The sequence below is a fragment of the Urocitellus parryii genome, chromosome 7 (genome assembly GCF_045843805.1).
Source record: "Urocitellus parryii isolate mUroPar1 chromosome 7, mUroPar1.hap1, whole genome shotgun sequence".
Classification (NCBI taxonomy): Eukaryota; Metazoa; Chordata; class Mammalia; order Rodentia; family Sciuridae; genus Urocitellus; species Urocitellus parryii.
This window is the reverse complement of record NC_135537.1, coordinates 36,776,145-36,797,080: the sequence shown is the minus strand read 5'-3', so window position 1 is coordinate 36,797,080 and position 20,936 is coordinate 36,776,145. Positions and strand designations below refer to the sequence as shown.

General features: G+C 37.6%; 1 protein-coding gene across 1 annotated transcript in view; it reads left to right on the top strand.

The window, feature by feature from the left end:
• Vps13b (vacuolar protein sorting 13 homolog B) overlaps positions 1 to 20,936 on the top strand; it is a 720,349-nt gene that overhangs the window by 544,461 nt on the left and 154,952 nt on the right. The window lies entirely within an intron of this gene.

Below are 20,936 nucleotides of genomic sequence, written 5' to 3'. Positions count from 1 at the left end.
ATGATCTCGGAACCATCAGCATCTCCCAGGACTTTCTTGGGAATGCATATTCTCAGACCCTGCCCCCGACCTATCAAATCAGCCACTCTGGGAATGGAGCCCAGTAGTCTATCTCAATAAACCCTACAGGTGATTCTGATGTGCTGTATTAAGTCACTGGTAACAATTTATTTAATAAAGAAAAATTGCTGTGGTGGCAGATATGCTACACAAAGTGTAATCGAAACCAAGGTTCTGCTTTGCAGGAATGCTGCAGAGGCATTTTATCAGACTGCAGCACCTGGCAAGGAAAGGCTGTGTTTCTGTGCCCAGCTGAGCACAGAGGCCTGGACCCTGAAAAATGAATGTCATTGAGGGGTAGAGAGGTGAGAAGTTAACTGGCAGTGACATCTACATTTTTCTCTTCTGTTACCATGACTAAGTTATTATGTGCTTTTTCACACTGAATCAGAAAGGGTGGGCAGAAGGAATGTGAGGAAAGGAAGAGAAAATGCAACTCACAGGTGGGAAATAACAGTTTTCAATCATAGAAACTGCTACTGTAAAAGTTCAGGGCCCAGTGCCAGAAATTTTGTTCTGAAAGTAAAAGTAGTGAGAGGAAACTATCCTTTTTGCCACTTTAATATTTAGGGATGAAAACATGAGGGCTATGAGATAGAACAGGGGATAAAATAAATCCTTAAATTATGTGCAGTTTAGTTGCTTACAAAAAGTAATTAAGTGGCAGCTAGAGTCTGTTCCATAAAGCCAGTTTGGCCACAGTAGTTTAAAAGATAAAGAAAAAAAAATGTTTTACAGTTGAGAAGTATGAATTTTAGTCCAAAACAGGGATGATTTATTTCTTTCTCACCAGAAATATTTGTGACCAAGCCAGCTAAAAGCTCCCTATTTTTTTATTGTCTTTAAAGTTAGAAATGAAAAATGTTAGGTTCATGGGACATGAAAGACTATGAAACACTGGACGCTACAATGTCCAATTTATCCACAAATAAATTGTGACCCAGACAACACTGGACCCATTCCCACGCTTTTCCAGTCTTACCTTAATCATAGTGGGAAAAGGTTAGAACTCAAACAGAGTAGAAGAATTTAAACATACTTTATTCCATTCTAGGTCCTTTTTGGTTTTCATTCTCATGGCTTTTGTTTGCTACTCATATTTTAACCACTCTTAATGGTATCTATCCTTGGTAAACATTAGTCTCTAAAATATAATGAAAATCTTTCTCTCATTGAGCCATAATCTATTTTTGTAACTTGTTTTTCTCCCCTTTGTACTAGAATAACTACATAGCCCTTCTCCTCTTACAATTATGTTCTTAAATCTAGTTAAACACAGAAATAGAAACTATGGCTTTGACCAGGACATATTTTATACAACCCTATTGAGTAGTATCCAGCAAACATTCTACAATAATTATTTGTGTCAAATTAAATAAAAATTGAAGTTAGCCATTTAATAGTAAAAATTTTAATTTGAGACCATAACACCAAAATCTAATTCTTTTCCATTTCAACCTTATGTGACAGAATACTCAAACAAGAAAATAGCGTAGTTAGCAAAATAAATAAAATAATTTAGTGAAATAAGATTGTATTGAGTTCTAGATATTGCTTAAGGCTGATTTCTAGGAAAATTATAATTAAGAGATTACTACACATTTTTTAAAAATTAATTTTGTTTATATTTTTAAATAAAATAATTTAATATTTGAACAACAATTTTATTGTGCAGTTGAATATCTTCAAATTTCATGTTTTGCAGTTTGTATGAAATGTAAGCAAACATATTTATATTTTTAAGGTATAGTATCACTAAGTGGTAAAATGTATCCAACACACACACACATGCATACACACAAATCTCCTATCAGTAGTCATATTTCTTTTTGTAGTTTTCAAGTGACATCGTTCTGTATTCAACCAAAATTTTTTATAGTATATCTTTGAGCTCAGTGGGTTAATGTTGGATTTTTATAGTTTGAATCTAATACAGAAATACTTAACTGTGTCTTTGATTTTACAGTTTATATAACTATTGTGACCATCTGCAGCAACTGCACTTTTCAAATTATTTGCTGAACCCAATTGAGCACAGTGACAAAAGTAGTCATCTCAGATGTGCTATTAAACAGAGAAAGAAAAAGGAGCATTGCCTTGGTACAGTATGGCCATCTGCTGTACAGATGTTATTGTATAGAATGACTTAAGATAAAATAATTGTAGAAAATTTTCATTAAAACCTCAACAATTTGCACTTGTTTATTCAAATCTGCATAGCTCCCCAATGAGACAACACACTTGGGGTTTCTTTGGTTCTCACTCACTTTCTCTTTGATCCTTTTTGATGTGCTGACTTTAATAAACACAGTCAAAAACACTGTGCAAAAACATCATGGAAAAAACTACAAAGGAACAATTATAGCAGCAGAAACTACTCTAATCCCTAACTTACGCAAGCTATTTTTAGTGAAATATTTTTTTAACACTCTTTATGTGACAATGTTATATAAACAAGGAAAAATGGTCTTTTCCAGATGAATTTTAATTTAGGAGCTGAAATAGATTTGTAATGCTAGAGGAATCTTATGTGCTAAGTAATATTTAGAGAAACGCCACTGGGAATGTGTTGTAGGCATGTACCCTCACTCGTCAGAGGTACAAAAAATATTTGAGTTTGCCTATGAATATATTTTTTAATCATTGAAGCTGTCATAAGCTTATGAGAAATATATGGGAAAGGGGGATAATAAAAGCATGAAATGAGAAAGCTAAATGTTTTCCCAGAAACATTGTCAATACATTTAAATAAGCTGAAATGCATTCTTTCATGTTCATTTACTCAATTTTAAAACTTAACATTTAACAGTTATTCACTAAAGTGGTTAAAGGAATTACTGTTTTCATCGTATGAAACAAAATGAAAGGGTTAAATATTTTCCACTTTACAAGGAAAATCTACCAGTTCTTCTTAACCTCTTATACTGTTTTGCAATCCTAAACTATGGATATTTCAAGGGACTTTTTTTTTCCACTGCACAGATGCTATTTAGCAGTGACTTATAATAACCAAACTCATATTTCTGCTAGAATACTCATATCCCCCCAACTGTCTTTGGTAAAGTGTCCCTGAAGTTCTGATTTTAGTAGATCATATTAAAAGTTGGTGCATAATGCAGAAAATCCTGATTGTATTATCACTAACAATGAATGTCCTTTAAAAATTATATTTTTTAGGGCTGGGGTTGTGGCTCAGCGGTAGAGCACTCGCCCAGCACGTGCGAGGCCCTGGGTTTGATCCTCAGCACCACATAAAAATAAATAAAAATAAAGGTATTGTGTACAACTAAAAAATAAATATTTTAAAAAATTATATTTTATATTCTGAAATATTTTAAGGCAGATAATATTCATCCCATTCCATAGTTCATTCTTTTAGTAACCCCTTCCTGCCACATGAACAAACAACACAATCTTTTTTGCCAATTGAAGTATATCATTTTGGAGAAACCATAGTGTATCATTACAAATTGGGAACTGGCTGTGCTATAGGCAGGGTGGGGAGTGAGCTGCACACTTTAGCTTCCCTAGTCAAAATAAATTATGGTGCTATTAGGGCAATGATCTTTAGATTTCAGCAAACAAAAGTACACAATTGAGAACTGTGAAATCGTGGTACTTGAGATTACCTTGTTCTTGCCCATTAAGAGCACTGGTATTAGCAACCCCCACATAGACAAGGAAGAGGAAAATAGGTGAACAAGTTAGATGGCACAAAGGGGAAAAAGCCTACATGAGGCCAATTTGACTGATATTTTAGTCAGAATTGGGAAAAGGCTGGGACCTCTGTGTCCAAAGAAATGCTGAGAACTTTTCACCCAGGCAGAAAGCAGTGAGTTGAACTCCTTCTAGTCAAAGAATTATGGTTTAAGTAACTGACTACCCCCACTGCTGTCATCCAGATGTACTTATCTTTGTGTATAAATAGGAGGAGAGAAAGAAAGCATAGCCACATTATTTTTCATGTATACAAAATGTCTCTTCTCATGTTCACTGAATTCAGGACCAGTAAAATATCAAGAACCTAAAATTTCTTTTCATGTACTGAAAAGTGAAACTCCATCCTTAATTGATACAAAGCGGAGCTCCAGCTTTTCATTCTGTTAACTGGTTCTCCTGAGGAAAAATCTCTTAAGGCATAATCATAGCCTTTGGATACTGCAGTATTTCAGGTCAGCCTAAAGGGAAATAAAACATTAAATTAGATATGACTACCTAAAATAATATATTGCAATAATAAGTCATTTATAACACCCCAGAGACCCTTGTTACTTCTAGAAAGAAATAGCATCCCTTTTCAGTGCCTACGCAATAGGAAATGAATTCTTTGACAGTGAAAGCCATAGGACAAACTTAACTTTTAAGCAACCACTGAGGATTGAAGTGGAAGTACAGCTTGTAGACAGCTATACAAATCACTAACGAACCTTAATGAATATTGGGTGTGTGCTTCAGGGTCCTGTCATTTTTGACACCGTGTCCCAAGTAGCCTAAATCCAACACTCAAGGAAAGGTGGAGACCTCATTGGGTCTGTAACATCTGGGATTTTATTTGTCATTTTGGCATACCCTGCAAGCGCAAAAGAAAGAGTAAAAGGGGATTATCTTGACAACGAAATGAGTTACTGAATCTTGTGATAATGAAAAGCAGAAGAATTCTAATGCCTTTCTATAGTCCCTGAGGTAGAGGTGCGTTTATAGTTTTGTAGAAGTAAAACGTAGGCAGGCACAACAGATGGCCTAGAGTCCATGAAACACGACACTCCCTCATCCTAGGACTGAGTGCCACTATTAATCCTGGTCAGATTCCCTCCTATTACTTTATAACAAGGTTCAAAGTTGCTACTGATGAACTGGCATGTACCTATTTTTTTTTTTTTACTCTTAAATTACCTGGAGTTTACTGAGTTTTTTTCAATGGTCATATTTTTCTGTACATTCTGATAAACCACTGAGGCATTTTTTTAAAAAAGTAGAAGAAGATTCTAGACATTGAATAGGAAATAAATAGAACAGTGAAATTAGTATAACTTTTTCTCTCAAAATAATGTCCCATATTATTTTTCTAGTATGTAAAATAAAATCCACAAATGTATGTAAGCACTGCTGTAATTCTTCTGTCTTCTTAGGCATCACATATAGTGGAGAAGAATCTCAATATACAAGTTTTATTCTTGCTGTAACTGTTAACAATATATGAGTACATAGACTTTTGGGCAGTAATAAGCAATATTAAAATACTACTACCTTGGGGGGGATTTGTTTTCATACCCTCAAAAAAGAGATTAAAATTATGAGTATTTGGCTTTTTAAAAAGCTAGTAGAATTTTGTTATTTGGGCAAATGATACAGTTAGTTATTCTTTTGTTTAAGCAAATTATTTTTGTGCAGCTTTTTATGTCAATCTTAAGACATGTTTTTCTTCTGTGGTAGCAAGCTTATACATTTCTTAAAATGTCTGTTAAGTGATTATTGTTCTTTGATGCAGTTTTTGTTTTAGTGCTTGTGTCTATTATATCTATTTTGGATTCCTGCAGGAAGTTCTTAAATAGTCAGGATAGTAACTCCAAAGCTATAGAAGGTAACCCTGAGTTGAATCTCTGATGTTTTAATTTCAAGGTTTCATGAAAATTAATACTTTCTATTAAGCAGCAAGCTTGGGCTATCAGAGCGATCTTCTGTGGTGGTGTGGGGAACATGATGTACCTGCCCAGCCTTTCTACAGGGAGATGAGCTCACTGCACAGAGATAACCATCTCTGACTTTTTCTTCTGATTCATCGCTGACCTGAACTCCATTTGAACCTTGTTAGACAAAAAACAAGCAGAATTCCTGGCCCAAACTATAAAATATAATTAAGCCCTTTTGAAATGATGTGTAAAAGAACATTGCTATACCCCCACTTATAACCACTAGTACCACCACAACCAATAAAGTTAAATCAAGCACTGCCTGTAATGGATTAAAATAATAAATGTTCCTGGATTTCAGTGTTTGAAGTACTTGAAGAAAACAGGCTCCCAGCAGCCCGGGTAGCTGAATGTAGGAGAGACGTTTATTAATGACGAGTTCAAGGATTTGGCCTGTTTAAGATCATTACTTTCTGTTTACGTGTGTTACACATCTCTTGTATTTTTACACAGCCCACATGTGTCCACACACAATAATGAAAAGCTTTTTTTCAACAAAAGAATTGTTAATTGTATAAATATGGTTCTCTTGGGGAGTATGAAATCTTCATAAGACTCTGCTCCCTTCTAATGAGTAATGCAGTGCAGTTATTATAATGTTCCATGTAAATCCACCCTCAAATCTTCCCCCTGCCTAAATTAGCCTATTTCTTGCTATCAGTTTCAGTTACCAAATTACAAATTCTTTGCTAGAAAACTGTTGGCCTCAGGTCATATATATTTTAGAATCATATCCCATAACATTGACCCTTGTGTGTCCTGTATCTGATAGGGTGAAAAAAAATCAGTGTTTTTATTTTTTTCTCCAACTTTTAACTCAACAATTTTAAAGAACAATGCATTTCTCTAGATTTTGATGCATTTGTATAAAAACAAGTAATATAAATTTTATATACAGACATATTAAAACAATGTTCTTGGACAGTAGAATAAAAGGCCAATGAGAAAACATAAGTGTTATCAATTAACATGAGACTATCTCACGGTGTACAATGTCTTTGGAGAGGCTTCAGCGATAATAATTAAGAACTAGAGACCTTTATCTTGGTAGCCTCATCTTTGCATCCTAATGATAGCACCTATTAGTTAGTATTCAGTGAAATGAACACATATTATTAGAGCCCCAACCCAGGACTATGGAAAAAGAGACGGTTAGAAGTAAATCTGTATCTATCACTCTGCTGCATTTGTGGCAGAATTTAGTTTTGCCTGTAGTCACAGTAAATTGCCCTCTTATCCACAGAAGCCAGTAGGTTATTTGCTAAGATAGTTGCTGGCAAAGCAACCCTGGCAGTAATGAGTGACTGAAAAAACATCTGAGATGCTCTTTTATACCCTAGCTGGTCCCCTGGACCTGTGGCTAAATTGACATAGCACAGCAAGACTGTGCAAGAGAGCTGCAGACAGGAACAAACATTTATTTACAACCCTGTTACCACTTGGTAAATGAAACTACTAAGAGCTAACTAAGAGTCATAGTTTTTATAGAGCAACATAGTACTTGAAGAAGGCTGACAGTCTGCATCCAGGCCCTGCTACTTACTGGCTAGTAGATTGTGGCAAAAACAACTGTGTAACTCATCTCCCAGATGAAGGCAGGATTGATTCATAGGGCTGTTCAGAGTATTAGAATACATAATCTGTGCAGAGAATCCTACATATTGGTTGGCACAAATTAAGTGTTTAGTAAATACTGGCCTTTATCTTCTTTCCCTTCCCTCATCAGAGTCACAACACTTGAATGCTAAAGTCATAGAAAAGTAAATTTTTTAGCTAAAACTTATCTTAGAGGCAATACTTTTCTTTATCAAGAGCACTTTCTATCCTTTTCTTCCATAGACCTTATAGTCTAAACGCATTGAATTTAGGATAGCCAACTGTACCAATCTGATACGATTGTAGCGAAATATAAAAATATTTATTCATTCCACAGCCCAGTGTCAGACAGACTCATGATTTCATTGTTCTTCAAGATAGTAAAATTATCTCATGGGCCACCTAAGTGTCAAGGAGCTAAAGCCCACTGGGCTAGTGTTAATTGCCTTGTTGAGTGAAGTAGAGAGAGTAAGCATTTGTCCAAGGATCATTGGGGTCGGGGCGCATATCATGGATTGAACCCAGGGTTGCTCTACACTGAGCTATATCCCCAGCCCTTTCTATTTTTTATTTTGAGACAGGGTTTTGCAGAGTTTCCCTGGCTTGTCTCCAACTTGCCATCCTCCTGTCTCAATCTCCTGAGTAGCTGGGATTACAGTTGTGAACCATCATGCCCAGGCTGTCCAGGGTTATTCTAAAATAAAGTGAACTTCTGATTTCTGGTATTTCTATTATATCCATGTTTTTAAAACTGGGTTATGTAGATCAAGATCATTTTCTAAGCCATTGTAGTAAATTACTTAGCAAATCATTTTGCTTTCAACATTAGATTTATACCAATTCTATCCATATCACTGACCAAGAAAGTTTGATTTAGTAGCAGTTTTTTCATGTAATTAAATTAACCAGCTACTGCCTTCATCTCAAAGCTTTTCAAATATGTGTTTACTGTTATTTTCTCTGTAAGAAGGTTGTTATATGCTCTCCAATATGCAGTTAGATATGCGACTGCATTTTTTAAAAACATAACTGCATGGTCCAATCAAGTTCTGTTTTTCTGATAAACTGACAAGAGTATAAGAACAGTGAGCATGGTGGCATTTTGGAGGGGAATAAAGAGGCAAAGCATAAGCTCCATCACCCTTTGGTATTTTTAGTTTTCTAGGGTTCTAGAGTTTTAAATGTTTTCACAGAAAGTACCTTTCCTAGACAAGGGCCAAATACAACTAGGCAACTCAGTAGACATTTCACAGGTAGAAATTTTCCTGTTCTTTATATGAAAGAAAAAATTCCTCTTCTACCTTCTAGTTATTTTTCCATTTTCTTACATCTAAAAGATGAGGCCTGGATTAGACTAGGAATCCCAGCTTTTACTAAATAGTGAGGACTGGGTAAAAGTCCCTAAGGACACTGGAAGTCCTGCCTAGGATAAGTCATTAAATACTTTGAAAAAGAGACACGAGTAAGTGGGCCACCCAATTTGGCTGTCATTTTATGACTTTTAAGTTACTTTGTTGGAGAGCACTGGCTTCCCTTATAACTCACATCAGACTCCATTGAAACATGTTCTGTTATGTTTTGTTCCATATATCAATTATATCCTGTATTTTAGTTTGCTATATTAACAGATGCAATATATTTGTATAAGCTTATTACAAAATTGAATATTATCACATCAACTTAAGCATTCTGATTGGGGTGCTGGAGGTTTTTCGTGGTTACAACACCCAAGTGTCATTTTTGTGTCTTCAGAGTGTTTATTTGAATGAACTAGAAATTGAAAGATTTTATTTTTGAAGGATTGGTCACATGTTTATGGATCATAGTTAACAAAAAAAATTTTTTTCTCCTCTTTGAGGCATCTCTATGCAAATCAGCTTCTGGATGTTTCTAACACATGCTTGCTGATTTTCTAATAGCCTAAGATTGCTTCCAGCTGGATAAAAAAAAATACCTGGATAGGCTTTGCTAGCACATGTTGTCACTGAGTACTCTTTCTAATGATATACAGAAGCTTGATTTAGATTGCATTTTGCTCAGTCAGCATGTAGAAAATAAGAGCCTTACTTAGAGAGTCTAGTGTGTACTGATGATGTGGGGCTGGCAGCATTTTGTAAATATTTTCCAAAACAAATGGTTTGCATTTATTAGTCTTCTGAAGGAGTATTTTAAAGGTCATGAAACTATTTGTTCCTTGAACTAGATTTTTATACTCAATGAAAAATATGTCAGTATGCAAACAAAGCAAGATTCTATTTATCACACTAGTTGTTTCTGAAGTTACTTCTCAATGTTGCTACACTCATTTACTTTAATTAACTATATGCCATTAGTTTTCTAAAACTGAAATTAAAAATATAAACACAGATTTTTTTAAAGAGGTCAGTGGAAAAATCTAGCAGAAAACCATTCTGCTGAATGAAAGGAGGTAGAGAGAAGAGGTTATGTCCTTGGTCAAGATGACCTGATCACACAGTTGCTGAATACAACATGGGATCCTGGGACAGGAAAAAAAAAAAAAGACTTTAGAGGAGAAACTCATGCAAATCAGAGTTTTACAAATTAGTAGTATTGTATTACTGTTAAATTACTGGCTTTTGAGAAAGAAATACACTCTAGTTTGATGTGAGATGTTAAGGGAAGCTTGGTAAAAACCTAAAATTTATTTCAGAATTTGAAGTTTTAAAAAATGACTGGATTCATAATCAAATAAGTATAAAAGCTTTCAAAGGGTAAGTGATAATTTTACATCTTAAACTTTTGCATCATTTCTTTTTTTATTTTTCCTCCCTCTTTCTAATTTTTGGAAATTTAGAGGGGACAATTAAAAGTAAAGAAAACGTCAAGAATAGCACTTCAAATGCCTGTGTACCTGCAGCCAGAACAAATATAAACATTTTATCAGAAAGAACCTTACAAAATTATTCAGCCTTTCCCCATGTTCTATTGGTAAGATAGCCTTATAACTTTTATTTGTGATTTTTTTTTCCAACAACACATTACTCCAACTGGGAAGAACAACACATGCCTTAACTCAAGTTCTCTTGCCATTTATACCAGATTTTAAATGTGCAAGTATACAGTGAACTCTTGAGTATTGTCTGTGGCCCCAAGTGTATGTGTGCAGTGAAATAAGGTTTATTTTATCCCAAGGAAGATATTTAGTTATGTTTCCTAATGAAAAAAGCAAAAAGGAAAAGCTGATGTCCCACAGGCCAGCTTTCAGAGTGGGAGAAAGGAAAAAGGAGAATTAATAGCCCTGTCATGAGTCCCAGAGATTATTTTTATGATAAAAGTATAAAGTTGGTCTTCCATCCATAAATGACCCTTTGTGAAATTTATAACCACTTTGTTATTCATTGATCACCACAGTCTCTTACTACTGATCACTTATACCAAGATTAAAACCACTTGAATATCTTTTCGTATTACTATGTTGTAGCCTTTTTGAAGTGTAGCAGGAAATATTCAAAAAAGAGGTAAGGCAGTGTTTTAAACTGAAAAGCTTATCCTTGCAGATGAACCTGTTTGTGGTGCTACAGATATTCAGGTACCCTCCTTGAGGAGCAGTCCTAGTAGGTGGGTGTGTAGTAAGTGTAGCAGGCAGGGACAACACATGGGGATGAGTTGAATTTATCTAGTAGGCTCAAAATTGAACCCTGCCTTATTTCCTTGTAGGTATATGGCACATGGGAAAAGAAAGGGGACAAAAGGAACCAGGCAGGGCAGTTTATATCTGTAGGTCATAGACCATCTTGATGTCTTTGGGCAGTACCAATTTTCTGTTTCCTCCTGGCATTATTAGTATGTTAAATACTAATACTCAGTTCTGTCAGTGTGTTTAAACAAGCCTGTGATAGTGCAAATAGGCCTGAGCTTCAAGACTAAATGATTAGAAAATGTTAGCGTGAGGGTGGTTATTGGGGGGAAAAAATAAAAGGGATCAGAAAGAAAAGAGGAACAGCAACTCAATTAAATTGAATAAAAGAATTGATAGCACATAAAGTGAAATTTTAAAAGGTTCAAAATAATAGAATTTATATGGAAGCAATGAAATGTTCATTTTCTGGAACAGTTCTCATGTACTTAGCAATCAGTATTTTTATCTTCTGTGTGTGTGAGCACACCGGCACACGTGTGTACTAGGTATTGAACTCAGAGACAGTCTGCCACTAAACTATATCCCTAGTTCTTTTAATTTTGTTTTTTTGACATAAGGCCTTCCCAAGTTGGTGAGGCTGGCTTTAAACTTGCAATACTCTTGCCTCAGCCTCCCAAGTCATTGAAATTATAGGTGTGTGCCACTATACCCAGTCAACCGTCAGTATTGTAAATGTTCTTTGTTTTCCCCTGGTTCTTACTGAGATCTCAGAACTTGAGAGAGAATCTGATGCAAAAGAAAATTGTAAATTATTTACTTTTTCTTTATATACCCAAGGTGAATTTTGTTTCAATAATTAATATATGCATGCATAAATATTAAGCTGAAGGTGATGCAGAATGTCCAGTTGTCTTATAAACAGAAGCATAGAGTAGCACTTGTTTAAGAAAATAGGTCTGGTTGTGGACACTCCACCAAAAAAAAAAAATTATCTTTAAAGCCATGAGAATAGAGAAGTACAATGAAATAGATTAGGGAGAGAAGAATAGCAGACTAAGGATTACCTTGAAAATCCCATTGGTGGGGCTGGAGTTGTGGCTCAGGGATAGCAAGCCCAAGGCACTGGGTTTGATTCTCAGCACCACATACAAATAAATAAAGATCCATCAACAACTAAAAAATATATTTAAAAGAAGGAAAAAGAAAAGAAAATCCCATTGGTTAGAAAATGTCCATCAGTTGGGATGCTTAGGGTGGCAAGTGGAAGAAAAACAACCAAAAGTGAGTTAAATAGTATCATGAAAGAGAAAAGTGCCAATCTAGTGCTGCCCTCAGGTACCACAGCAATCATTAGGTTTCCTCCTTCCACATTACCCAGCTTCAGTTTGGGGCTCCAGTTATTGGTACCATCTAGTACCTCCAGTGTCGTCCATTAAGAAGCAAGAAAGGTCATTTTCCCCAAAGTAGCAGTATACCTCATTGTAGGATTTCATGCTTATCTCTGAACCAAACCAAACTCCAGTGAATATCAAACATGAAATTCTATAAAATGTGACAAGTTCCCAGTCTGGAACATAGCAATAGCTGGGTCAATGCCTGACACAATACACAATTACAAGGTCCCTATCTCTGGCATATTGTGCATCCTCCTGCCCTTCTCAGGACTCAGATGTGTCTGGCTCACTTTCTTCTTGTTGTTTCAGACTTCCAAAGTATTGACCAACCATTGGCTTCCTAATTCTGTCACATTTTCCTGAGATTTCAGTTTCTACTTGCATAGTTCGAACATTAAGTGCCCCCCAAAGGTCCATGTGTTAAAGACTTGCTCCCCAGCCTGGCACTGTTGGGGGGGTGCTGTGAATCTTTAGGAGTTGGGGCCTTATCAGAGGTCATTGGAAGCATGCCCTCAGAGGAAATTTTGAAACTCAAGTCTCTTGCTTTTTCTCTTTGCTTCTTGATCATGAGGTGTTCCCACAATGATGTGCCACCTCACCATCTGCCTGAAATAATGGGGCTAATCAGTCATGGACTGGAACCTCCAAAACTGTGATCCAAAATAACCTTTTTCTCTTTATAAGTTACTTATCTCAGATATTTCATCATAGGAGTATGAAGCTAACATGCTACCTTTATGTTTTCTCTCCTGATAATTTCAGCCATCCCATTCTCTCTGCCCAAAGTAAATAAAAATAGGATTCATTTAAAGACAGGGAAATGTTCATGGGTTTAGCAGTTCACACAGTGACACAAAAACTTTCACCATTTCATATTTGTTTTTGTAATAATTCAAGTCTGAAGATTTTTTCATTCTTGCCTTAATGTCATCAGTAAATACCTATACTTGCATAATTTGAGGGAGTTAAGAAGAGCTCCTTTCATCAACCCTACTTAAATTCCTTTTTGATAAAAGATACAAAACTTCAGAGTATATAAAAGGCATGATGAAGAGATTCTAAGATGGCGGCGAAGGGAGTGCATCACCCCAGGGTGCCACGTCACTAAGCGGGAGAAAGACGATGCGAAACGGCTGAAGGCTATCTTTGGGAATTTCCAGTGAAATTGAGGTGCTCCAGAATCTAGTGGACAGATTTCCATCGTGCGAAGTTCGGCTCTAAGAGCTCCATTTCTCCGCACGGAGGGTCGCATAGCCTGACAGGCGATCGCCCCGCGGCTGGAGTCTGTGGCGCGCGCGGAACAGCGGAGCTGGGGAACAGCGATACGGATCCGGGGGGGGGGCTCCCGCCAGTGGTACATCGGAGCCCTTAGTGCTGAGTTCCGGCTTTGAAACAGAGGAGAGAAGCGGCCCAGTTTGGTTCCAGACACCGGTTGGACCACAGTGGAGGACAGCAGCCGCCATTTCGGAGAGATGATGTAATCATCCCCATGTTCTACTGATCTCAGCCCATTCAACTACGGAACAGGTGATTTCAGGCTGGTATTTGCCTGCGTCTAGCAGACAGATTTCTTGCTCAGGCTCGGGACTGGGGATCTTGTGGAGAATACTCCTAGGGGCTCGTGCCTGGCAAGGCGTGCGCCGGGCACTGAGCAGCTGGATTCTGGTTCCCGGGGCTAACCTGGCCCAGGTCTGAGGAAACTGCGGAGACTGCCGGTGGAGGCCAGCTCCAAGTGGAGCGTGCGCTGAGCTTGGGGCGACTGAGTTCTGACTCCCGGAACAGTTTTGGCGTGGGGCTGGGGAACCCGTGGGGGTCGCTTGCTGGAGCCAGCTCCCAGCGGAGAGTGTATCGGGATCGGAGAGGCGGGGTTCCGGCTACCTAAGCTGCTTTGGCCCAAGGCTAGGGAACCTGCGGTGACTGCTTCTCAATCAGGGTCCGGCGGGGTGCTGTAGGGGCAGAGTGGAGCTTCCACCTGCGCCCAGAGCAGGCCAAGTGACACAGCCGCGTGGTACCATGACACCCCAAATGCAGCTGGGGCTGAAGAGAGTAGCCGCCCATGCCTAGAATAGGACCAGCGACTCCGCGGCGCGGTAGCCAAGTAACCTCATTTGGAGTAGGGGCTGTGCAGAACTGCCATCTGAGCAAGTAGGGCAGGCAGACCTGCCGCCAACTGGCAAGACAGGCCAGGTAGCTTGCCAGCGTGGTGGACACGTAACACCGAGGCAGTCGAGTCACACTGGTTGGAGTGGGGGTGGAGCAGGGTCGCTGCCCAGGTCCGGAGGGGGCTCAGCGACCCTTGGAGAGGTAGTCAGGTACCCCCATTGGGAGTGGGGGCTGTGCAGAACTGCGACCCACCGGCCTAGCCACCGGCCAGCGCGGTAGACACGTCACACCAATTGGAGTGGGGACCCAGCAGAGCCGCCACGCACATCCAGATCAGGACCAAGGACCCCAGGGCGTGGTAGTTACGTTACCACAATTGGAGTGGGGGCAGAGAAAAGCCGCCACCATGCCCGCAGGGGGGGCAGACCTGCGACCGATCAGCGTGGTAGACAGACCACCATAATTAGAGGAGGAGCACAGCCACTACCCACCCTGCAAGGGAGACTTCCCAACTATACAAGAGCAACATAAATAAATAGGGGGTAAATTTCAAAAACACAACAGTTGCACCAAGCAGAAAGAAACGCGAGCAGTATGAAAAGACAAGGAAAGAAAGGACCACAAGCAATGCAGGTCAACTCAACTTTAGAAGAGGTAATAGCTGCAACAGATGGAATGTCAGATAGAGAGCTCAGGACATACATGCTTCAGATGATCTGGAGTCTCAAGGAAGACATGAGACAGCAAAATCAGACAATGAAAGATCACATTGACAAACAAATCCAGGAAGTAAAAGATCAATTTCACAGGGAGATAGAGGTAATAAAAAACAAACAAATAGAAATTCTAGAAATGCAGGAAACAATAAACCAACTTAAAAACTCAATTGAGAATACTACCAGCAGAGTAGATCACTTAGAAGAGAGAACATCAGACAATGAAGACAAAGTATTTCAACTGGAAAAGAACATAGACAGCTCAGCAAGTCTGCTAAGAAACCATGAGCAGAACATCCAAGAATTATGGGACAATATCAAAAGACCAAATTTAAGAGTCATTGGGATACAGGAAGGCACAGAGCTCCATACCAAAGGAATAAAAAGTCTATTCAGTGAAATAATATGAGAAAACTTCCCAGACTTGAAGAATGAGACAGAATCCCAAATCCTAGAAGCCTACAGGACGCCGAATGTGCAAAATCATAAGAGATCCACACCTAGACACATTATAATGAAGATGTCCAACATACAGAATAAGGAGAGAATTTTAAAAGCTGCAAGAGAGAGAAAGCAGATTACATTTAGGGGTAAACCAATCAGGATAACAGCTGATCTCTCAACACAGACTCTGAAAGCTAGAAGATCCTGGAATAACATATTTCAAACACTGAAAGAAAATGGGTTCCAACCAAGAATCGTGTATCTGGCGAAATTAAGCTTCAGGTTAGAAGATGAGATTAAAACCTTCCACGATAAACAAAATTTAAAAGAATTTGCAGCTAGAAAACCATCTCTTCAAAAAATCCTTGGCAAAACATTACAGGAAGAGGAAATGGAAAATAACATTGAAAAACAACAATGGGAGGTAGGACAGTAAAGGGGGGAAAGTAGTCAAAGAGGATAACAAATCAGGGTTAGTAACATCAATAAACAAATATGGATAGAAGAACAAACCATATCTCAATAATAACCCTAAATGTTAATGGCTTAAACTCACCAATTAAGAGACACAGGCTAGTAGAATGGATCACAAAACAAGACCCAACAATATGCTGTCTACAGGAGACGCATCTGATAGGAAAAGATATTCATAGACTGAAGGTGAAAGGCTGGGAAAAATCATACCACTCATATGGACTGCAGAAACAAGCAGGAGTGTCCATACTCATATCTAATAAAATAGATTTCAAGCCAAAGTTAATCAAAAGGGACAAAGAAGGACACTTCATACTGCTCAAGGGAACCATACACCAACAAGACATAACAATCATAAATATATATGCCCAAATAATGGTGCAGCTGTGTTCATCAAGCAAACTCTTCTCAAGTTCAAGAGTCTAATAGACCACCATACAATAATCATGGGAGACTTCAACACACCTCTCTCACCACTGGACAGATCTTCCAAACAAAAGTTAAATAAGGAAACTATAGAACTCAATAACACAATTAACAACCTAGACTTAATTGACATGTATAGACTATACCACCCAACATCAAGTAGTTACACTTTTTTCTCAGCAGCACATGGAACCTTCTCAAAAATAGATCATATATTATGTCACAGGGCAACTCTTAGACAATATAAAGGGGTAGAGATAATACCATGCATCTTATCTGATCATAATGGAATGAAACTGAAAATCAATGATAAAAGAAGGAAGGAAAAATCATGCATCACTTGGAGAATGAACAATAGGTTGCTGAGTGATCAATGGGTTTTAGAAGACATTAAGGAGGAAATTAAAAACTTCCTAGAGTTAAATGAAAACACAGACACAACATATCGGAATCTGTGGGACACATTGAAAGCAGTTCTAAGAGGAAAACTCATTGCTTGGAGTTCATTCCTCAAAAAAAGAAAAAAACCAACAAATAAATGATATCATACTTCATCTCAAAATCCTAGAAAAAGAAGAGCAAAACAACAGCAAAAGAAGTAGAAGGCAAGAAATAATTAAAATCAGAGCTGAAATTAATGAAATTGAAACAAAAGAAACAATTGAAAAAATTGACAAAACTAAAAGCTGGTTCTTTGAAAAAATTAATAAAATTGACAGACCCTTAGCCATGCTAACGAAGAGAAGAAGAGAGAGAACACAAATTACTAGCATACGGGATGAAAAAGGCAATATCACAACAGACACTTCAGAAATACAGAAGATAATCAGAAATTATTTTGAATCCTTATACTCCAATAAAATAGAAGATAGTGAAGGCATAGATAAATTCCTTAAGTCTTATGATTTGCCCAGATTGAGTCAGGAGGATATAGACAACCTAAACAGACCAATAACAATAGAAGAAATAGAAGAAACCATCAAAAGATTACCAACTAAGAAAAGCCCAGGACCGGATGGGTATACAGCAGAGTTTTACAAAACCTTTAAAGAGGAACTAACACCAATACTTTTCAAGCTATTTCAGGAAATAGAAAAAGAGGGAGAACTTCCAAATTCATTCTACGAGGCCAACATCACCCTGATTCCGAAACCAGACAAAGACACTTCAAAGAAAGAAAACTACAGACCAATATCTCTAATGAACCTTGACGCAAAAATCCTCAATAAAATTCTGGCGAATCGGATTCAAATACATATCAAAAAAATTATACACCATGATCAAGTAGGATTCATCCCTGGGATGCAAGGCTGGTTCAATATACGGAAATCAATAAATGTTATTCACCACATCAATAGACTTAAAAATAAAAACCATATGATCATCTGGATAGATTCGGAAAAAGCATTCGACAAAGTACAGCATCCCTTTATGTTCAAAACTCTTGAAAAACTAGGGATAACAGGATCATACCTCAACATTGTAAAAGCAATCTATGATAAGCCACAGGCCAGCATCATTCTGAATGGAGAAAAATTGAAGGCATTCCCTCTAAGATCTGGTACAAGACAGGGATGCCCTCTCTCACCACTTCTGTTCAACATAGTCCTCGAAACATTGGCCAGAGCAATTAGACAGACAAAAGAAATTAAAGGCATAAAAATAGGAAAAGAAGAACTTATCACTATTTGCAGATGATATGATTCTATACCTAGCAGACCCAAAAGGGTCTACAAAGAAGCTATTAGAGCTAATAAATGAATTCAGCAAAGTGGCCGGATATAAGATCAACACCCATAAATCAAAGGCATTCCTGTATATCAGCAACCAATCCTCTGAAACGGAAATGAGGAAAACTACTCCGTTCACAATATCCCCCCCAAAAATAAAATACTTGGGAATCAACCTAACAAAAGAGGTGAAAGATTTATACAATGAAAATTACAGAAAACTAAAGAAAGATATAGAAGAAGACCTTAGAAGATGGAAAAATATACCCTGCTCATGGATAGGCAGAACCAACATCATCAAAATGGCGATATTACCAAAAGTTCTCTATAAGTTCAATGCAATGCCAATCAAAATCCCAACAGCATTTCTTGTAGAAATAGATAAAAGAATCATGAAATTCATATGGAATAATAAAAGACCCAGAATAGCAAAAACAATGCTAAGCAGGAAGTGTGAATCAGGCGGTATAGCAATACCAGACTTCAAACTATACTACAGAGCAATAGTAACAAAAACAGCATGGTACTGGTACCAAAACAGGCGGGTGGACCAATGGTACAGAATAGAGGAAACAGTAACCAATCCACAAAACGACAACTATCTTATATTTGATAAAGGGGCTAAAAGCATGCAATGGAGGAAGGATAGCATCTTCAACAAATGGTGCTGGGAAAACTGGAAATCCATTTGCATCAAAAAGAAGCTGAATCCCTATCTCTCGCCATGCACAAAAGTTAACTCAAAATGGATCAAGGAGCTTGATATCAAATCAGAGACATGGCATCTGATAGAAAAAAAAAGTAGGTTATGATCTACATACTGTGGGATCGGGCTCCAAATTCCTCAATAGGACACCCATAGCGCAAGAGTTAACAACTAGAATCAACAAATGGGACTTACTCAAACTAAAAAGTTTTTTCTCAGCAAAAGAAACAATAAGAGAGATAAACAGGGAGCCTACATCCTGGGAACAAATCTTTACTCCACACACTTCAGATAGAGCCCTAATAACCAGAATATACAAAGAACTCAAAAAATTAGACAATAAGATTACAAATTACCAGTAAGATTGGCAGCCATTATGAAGTCGAACAACAATAAGTGCTGGCGAGGTTGTGGGGAAAAGGGTACACTTGTACATTGTTGGTGGGACTGCAAATTGGTGCAGCCAATTTGGAAAGCGGTATGGAGATTTCTTGGAAAGCTGGGAATGGAACCACCATTTGACCCAGCTATTCCCCTTCTCGGTCTATTCCCTAAAGACCTAATAAGAGCATGCTACAGGGACACTGCTACATTGATGTTCATAGCAGCACAATTCACGATAGCAAGATTGTGGAATCAGCCTAGATGCCCTTCAATAGATGAATGGATAAAAAAATGTGGCATTTATACACAATGGAGTATTACTCTGCATTAAAAAATGACAAAATCATAGAATTTGGAGGGAAATGGATGGCATTAGAGCAGATTATGCTAAGTGAAGCTAATCAATCTTTAAAAAACAAATACCAAATGACCCCTTTGATATAAGGGGAGTAAACAAGGACAGGGTAGGGACGAAGAGCTTGAGAAGAAGATTTACATTAAACAGGGATGAGAGGTGGGAGGGAAGGCGAGTGAGAAGGGAAATTGCATGGAAATGGAAGGCAATCCTCAGGGTTATACATAATGACATATAAGAGGAAAGGAGGGGTAAGACAAGATAATACAAATCGAAGAAATGATTTACAGTAGAAGGGGTAGAGAGAGAAAAGGGGAGGGAAGGGGAGGGGAGGGGAGGGGGGATAGTAGAGAATAGGACAGACAGCAGAATACATCAGACACTAGAAAGGCAATTTGTCAATCAATGGAAGGGAAACTGATGTGATACAGCAATCTGTATATGGGGTAAAATTGGGAGTTCATAACCCACTTGAATCAAACTGTGAAATATGATGTATTAAGAACTATGTAATGTTTTGAACGACCAACAATAAAAAAAAAATAAATTTAAAAAAAAAGGCATGATGACACAAATTTTATCATTCCAGTACTAGAATTCTCTAGATAAAACCTAAGAAACTGGATATATAATATCAGTATTTTGAAGTAGTCTCTACACAGTAGAAACATAGTAAGATATAGTGTGTATTATGTTATGTCTGCATAGGTAAGATTTTTTTTCATATGCTTACAAATATTCTTGTATAAATGAAAGCTGCTGTAGAGCGAGATAAGATAATCTCACTCACCTGTGCGCATCAGAAAAAAATGTTGTTGAGCTCACTCTTAAAGAAACTTCCAGAGATAAATATCAGCTCTCTGTGTTAATTGTCTTTTCTTTGATAGATAATTACTATTCCATAAACTTGCCCTTCATTACTGGTGATTGAGCTCAGGGCTTCATGCATATCAAGTAAGCACTCTACCACTTAGCTGCATCCCCAGCCCTTTTTAAAAAAATTTTATAGGTACATTACAATTATATATAATAGTGAGATTTAGTATGCCATATTTGTGTATGCACATAATTTTTTTTTTAGAGAGAATTTTTTTAAATGTTTTCAGTGGACACAACATCTTTATTTTATGTGGTGCTGAGGATCGAACCCAGGGCCCCGCGCATGCCAGGCAAGCGCATTACTGCTTGAGCCATATCCCCAGCCCGTATGCACATAATTTGATAAATTTCATTCCCCACTCCCTTTTTTTCCCTCAC